Source organism: Arachis ipaensis, chromosome B2 (genome assembly GCF_059453495.1).
Source record: "Arachis ipaensis isolate K30076 ecotype BB chromosome B2, ASM5945349v1, whole genome shotgun sequence".
Classification (NCBI taxonomy): Eukaryota; Viridiplantae; Streptophyta; class Magnoliopsida; order Fabales; family Fabaceae; genus Arachis; species Arachis ipaensis.
Genome location: NC_142437.1, coordinates 66,590,064 through 66,595,694, shown reverse-complemented (window position 1 = coordinate 66,595,694; position 5,631 = coordinate 66,590,064). Strand labels below are relative to the sequence as shown.

The 5,631-nt window shown below is 36.1% G+C and overlaps 1 non-coding gene across 1 annotated transcript; it reads right to left on the bottom strand.

Annotated features, from left to right (window-relative positions):
• Nucleotides 1-5,150: 5,150 nt before the first annotated feature.
• LOC148574218 (small nucleolar RNA R71) lies at nucleotides 5,151-5,258 on the bottom strand. Its single transcript, XR_015906391.1, has one exon. It is a non-coding gene; the product is annotated as a small nucleolar RNA R71 (small nucleolar RNA).
• Between the last annotated feature and the right edge of the window lie 373 nt (nucleotides 5,259-5,631).

The following is a 5,631-nucleotide window of genomic DNA, read 5'->3' as shown; positions in this document are numbered from 1 at the left end:
TGTTGTCCTTCCGGAACATGTTGCGCTCTCAGTGATCGTTCAATACCTCGAAACCAATTATCAGTGTCAGTCGCAACGAGTGTACCCTTGAACTTAGGCGGATTAACCTTCAAAAATGTCGCAAGGGTCATAGGTCTTTCAAGATGCCCTAAGTTGTTCTAATCATTCCCATTATCTTCTCCGTATTCATTCTCGTTCCCATTTCTCACTCCGAGATGTTCAACAGCCCTAGCCGCTGCTACAGCAGCTTCACGCACTACTTCAGCCACGTTGTTCATGGTAGCTATAAACGTTTCCTGTTCCCTCTCGTAGTTAACATTAGGAATTCCTTCCCGTACGCCTCGTATCCATGAACCCATTGTAGTCTTGTTCACACCAAACAATCATTGTTAAGGTGATCAGTCTTAACGCTTCAAGTCAAGTGTGAACATTCCCAAAATAAAAACACAGAGACAATCATGCAACATATATCACTGGGATATCCTATACGTATGAGACACACAACAGAGTATGCAATGAAGCATAGTCAGTCCACTCCCAAGGCTCTACTAGGAACGAACTGCTCTGATACCAAATTGTAACGACCCAATTTTCAATATGTCTAGATCATACCAAAAACTGAGCGCTACCAATTTGCCTTCCTAATTATTATCTATTATTTATCATATGAGCCTGATTCGTTGTTAAAAGCGTAGTTAATTTGCGAGGTATTTTTATTTTTATTTTTTTTTGAAAATGTTTGAATTAATAGACGGAATCATTTATAATCAATTCACAAGTAATAACAGATAAAACAGTTATAAACAACCACACAAAAATACATCACAAGTAGTTGACAACATTCGGTGATTCAGCCTTTATTAGCATATAGACTGTTAGTTAGAACACCCCTAGATATAGCTAAATAATATCTATATACATATATATACATACAACATCCCAGGTCCTGACCTGTTGATGAGCGGATAATTTATACGCTTTTTGGCATTGTTTTTAGTATGTTTTTAGTAGGATCTACTTACTTTTAGGGATGTTTTCATTAGTTTTTATGATAAATTCACATTTCTGGACTTTACTATGAGTTTGTGTGTTTTTCTGTGATTTCAGGTATTTTCTGGCTGAAATTGAGGGACTTGAGCAGAAATCAAATTCAGAGGTTCAAAAAGGACTGCTGATGCTGTTGGATTCTGACCTTCCTGCACTCAAAGTGGATTTTCTGGAGCTACAGAACTCGAAATGGCGCGCTTCCAATTGCGTTGGAAAGTAGACATCCAGGGCTTTCCAGCAATATATAATAGTCCATACTTTGGCCAAGAATTGACGACGTAAACTGGCGTTCAACGCCAGCCTTCTGCCCAAATCTGGCGTCCAGCGCCAGAAAAGGATCCAAAACCAGAGTTGAACGCCCAAACTGGCACAGAAACTGGCGTTCAACTCCACAAATGGCCTCTGCACGTGCAACACTCAGGCTCAGCCCAAACACACACCAAGTGGCCCCAGGAAGTGGATTTATGCATCAATTACTTACTCATGTAAACCCTAGTGACTAGTTTATTATAAATAGGACCTTTTACTGTTGTATTAGGCATCTTTTGATCATCTTAGGATCTTAGGATCATCTTTGGACGCCTGGTTCTTAGATCAGAGGGGCTGGCCATTCGGCCATGCCTGGACCTTTCACTTATGTAATTTTAACGGCAGAGTTTCTACACTCCATAGATTAAGGTGTGGAGCTCTGCTGTTCCTCAAAGATTAATGCAAAGTACTACTGTTTTCTATTCAACTCATCTTATTTCGCTTCTAAGATATTCATTCGCACTTCAATTTGAATGTGATGAACGTGACAATCATCATCATTCCCTATGAACGCGTGCCTGACAACCACTTCCGTTCTACCTTAGACTGAATGAGTATCTCTTAGATCTCTTAACCAGAATCTTCGTGGCGTAAGCTAGAATGATGGCGGCATTCAAGAGAATCCGGAAAGTCTAAACCTTGTCTGTGGTATTCCGAGTAGGATTCAATGATTGAATGACTGTGACGAGCTCCTAACTCGCGATTGCAGGGCGTTAGTGACAGACGCAAAAGGATAGTAAATCCTATTCCAGCATGATCGAGAACCGACAGATGAATAGCCGTGCCGTAATAGGGTGCGTGAGCATATTATTCACTGAGAGGATAAGATGAAGCCATTGGCAAGGGTGATGCCTCCAGACGATTAGCCGTGCCGTGACAGGGCATTGGATCATTTTCCCGAGAGATGACCGAAAGTAGCCATTGACAGTGGTGATGTATCACATAAAGCCAGCCATGGAAAGGAGTAAGACTGATTGGATGAAGATAGCAGGAAAGCAGAGGTTCAGAGGAACGAAAGCATCTCCATTCGCTTATCTGAAATTCTCACCAATGAATTACATAAGTATTTCTATCCTTATTTTATTATATAATATTCGAAAACACCATTATCACTTTATATCTGCCTGACTGAGATTTACAAGGTGACCATAGCTTGCTTCATACCAACAATCTCCGTGGGATTCGACCCTTACTCACGTAAGGTATTACTTGGACGACCCAGTGCACTTGCTGGTTAGTTGTATCGAAGTTGTGACAATCATGAATTAAGATCAGAGCACCAAGCTTTGGAGCCATTACCAGGATTTGTTCAAGCCTGGAGATCACAATTTCGTGCACCAAGTTTTTGGCGCCGTTGCCGGGGATTGTTTGTGTATGGACAACTGACGGTTCATCTTGTTGCTCAGATTAGGTAATTTTCTTTTTATTTTATTTTCAAAAATTTTTTCAAAAAATATTTCTAAAATTTTCTCAATTGTTTTCGAAAAAAAAAATGTTTTCAAAAAAATTTTATTCAAAATTTTTAAGAATGAATTCTAGTATTTCATGATGATTTGTTGAATCCTGGCTGGCTGTAAGCCATGTCTAATCTTTTGGACTGGGGTTTCAACTTACCATCACAAAAGAAGAGATTCTTACACACTTAGTTGTTCTATACTTGAAAAGTATCCATATCTGCTGAAGCTTGTCTGGCCATTGGCCATGTCTAGTGTTTTGGACTGGAGCTTTCTTTGAAAGCTTGGCTGGCTAGTGAGCCATGTCTAATTCCTGGACTGAAGCTTTAGACTAACATGGTAAGATTCCTGGAATTCATATTAAAAATTTTGGAATCTTTATTTTTTCTTTTTCATATAATTTTCGAAAAATCCAAAAAAATTAGAAAATCATAAAAATCAAAAATATTTTTCTGTTTCTTGTTTGAGTCTTGAGTCATATCATAAGTTTGGTGTCACTTGCATATGCATCTAGCATTTTTCGAAAAGTTCATGCATTCATAGTGTTCTTCATGATCTTCAAGTTGTTCTTGGTAAGTCTTCTTGTTTGATCTTGATGATTTTTTGTTTTGTGTCTTTTCATGTTTATCATATGCATTCTTGAATTCTTAGTGCGTAAGCATTAAAGAATTCTAAGTTTGGTGTCTTGCATGTTTTCTTTGCATTAAAAGATTTTCAAAATTATGTTCTTGATGTTCATCATGACATTCATAGTGTTCTTGGTGTTCATCTTGACATTCATAGCATTCTTGCATGCATTCATTATTTTGATCTAAAAATTTCATGCATTGCATAATTTTCATGTTTTTCATAAAAATTTCAAAAATCAAAAAAATATCTTTCCTTTTTTCTCTCATCAAATTCGAAAATTTAGATTGACTTTTTCAAAAAAATTTTAAAATCAAATTGTTTCTCATGAGTCAAATCAAATTTTCAATTTGAAAATCTTATCTTTTTCAAAATCTTTTTCAAAAATCATATCTTTTTCAAAATTCTTAGTTATTTTCGAAAATTTCAAAAATATTTTTCAAAAATCTTTTTCTTATTTTATATCATAATTTTCGAAAATAACATAATCAATTAATGTTTTGATTCAAAAATTTGAAGTTTGTTACTTGCTTGTTAAGAAAGATTCAAACTTTAAGTTCTAGAATCATATCTTGTGATTTCTTATGAATCAAGTCATTAATTGAGATTTTAAAAATCAAATCTTTTTCAAAACTAATTTCTATCATATCTTTTCAAAAATATCTTCTTATCTTATCTTTTTCAAAAATATCTTTTCAAAATATCTTTTTTAACTTCCTAACCTCTTATCTTTTAAAAATTTGTTTCAACTAACTAACTAACTCTTTGTTTGTTTCTTAACTTTTTCAAAACTACCTAACTAACTCTCTCTCTCTAATTTTCGAAAATATCTTCCCTCTTTTTCAAAAATTTCTTTTTAATTAACTAATTATTTTTATTTTTATTTTTTGATTTCAAAAAAATTTTCGAAAAAAAATATACTAAACATTTTTCAAAAACTATTTTCAAAAATCACTAACTCCTTTTCAAAATTAATTTTCGAAAATTCCCTCCTTCTCTCTCATCTTAATTTATTTATTTATTCATCTACTAACATCTCTTCCTCACATCATCACCAAATTCGAACCCCCTCTTCTATCTGTGTTCGAATTTCTTCTTCTTTTTTTCTACTAACAATAGGGAACCTCTTTACTGTGACATAGAGGATTCCTCTTCTTTTCTTGTTCTCTTCTCTTTCTTATGAGCAGGGACAGAGAAAAAGGCATTCTTGTTGAAGCTGATCCAGAACCTGAAAGGACTCTGAAGAGAAAATTAAGAGAAGCTAAATTACAACAATCCAGAGACAACTTAATTGAAAATTTCGAACAAGTAAAGGAGATGGCAGCCGAACCCAACAACAATGCAAGGAGAATGCTTGGTGACTTCACTGCACCTAATTCCAATTTACATGGAAGAAGCATCTCCATTCCTGCCATTGGAGCAAACAACTTTGAGCTGAAACCTCAGTTAGTTTCTCTGATGCAGCAGAACTGCAAGTTTCATGGACTTCCATCTGAAGATCCTTTTCAGTTCTTAACTGAATTCTTGCAGATATGTGATACTGTTAAGACTAATGGAGTAGATCCTGAAGTCTACAGGCTCATGCTTTTCCCTTTTGCTGTAAGAGACAGAGCTAGATTATGGTTAGATTCTCAACCCAAAGACAGCCTGAACTCTTGGGATAAGCTGGTCACGGCTTTCTTAGCCAAGTACTTTCCTCCTCAAAAGCTGAGCAAGCTTAGAGCTGATGTTCAAACCTTCAAACAAAAAGAAGGTGAATCTCTCTATGAAGCTTGGGAAAGATACAAACAGTTGACCAAAAAGTGTCCTTCTGACATGCTTTCAGAATGGACCATCCTGGATATATTCTATGATGGTTTATCTGAGCTATCAAAGATGTCACTGGACACTTCTGCAGGTGGATCCATTCACCTAAAGAAAACGCCTGCAGAAGCTCAAGAACTCATTGACATGGTTGCTAATAACCAGTTCATGTACACTTCTGAAAGGAATCCTGTGAGTAATGGGATGCCTATGAAGAAGGGAGTTCTTGAAGTTGATACTCTGAATGCCATATTGGCTCAGAATAAAATATTGACTCAGCAAGTCAATATGATCTCTCAGAGTCTGCATGGAATGCAACCTGCATCCAACAGTACTCAAGAGGCATCTTCTGAAGAAGAAGCTTATGATCCTGAGAACCCTGCAATAGCAG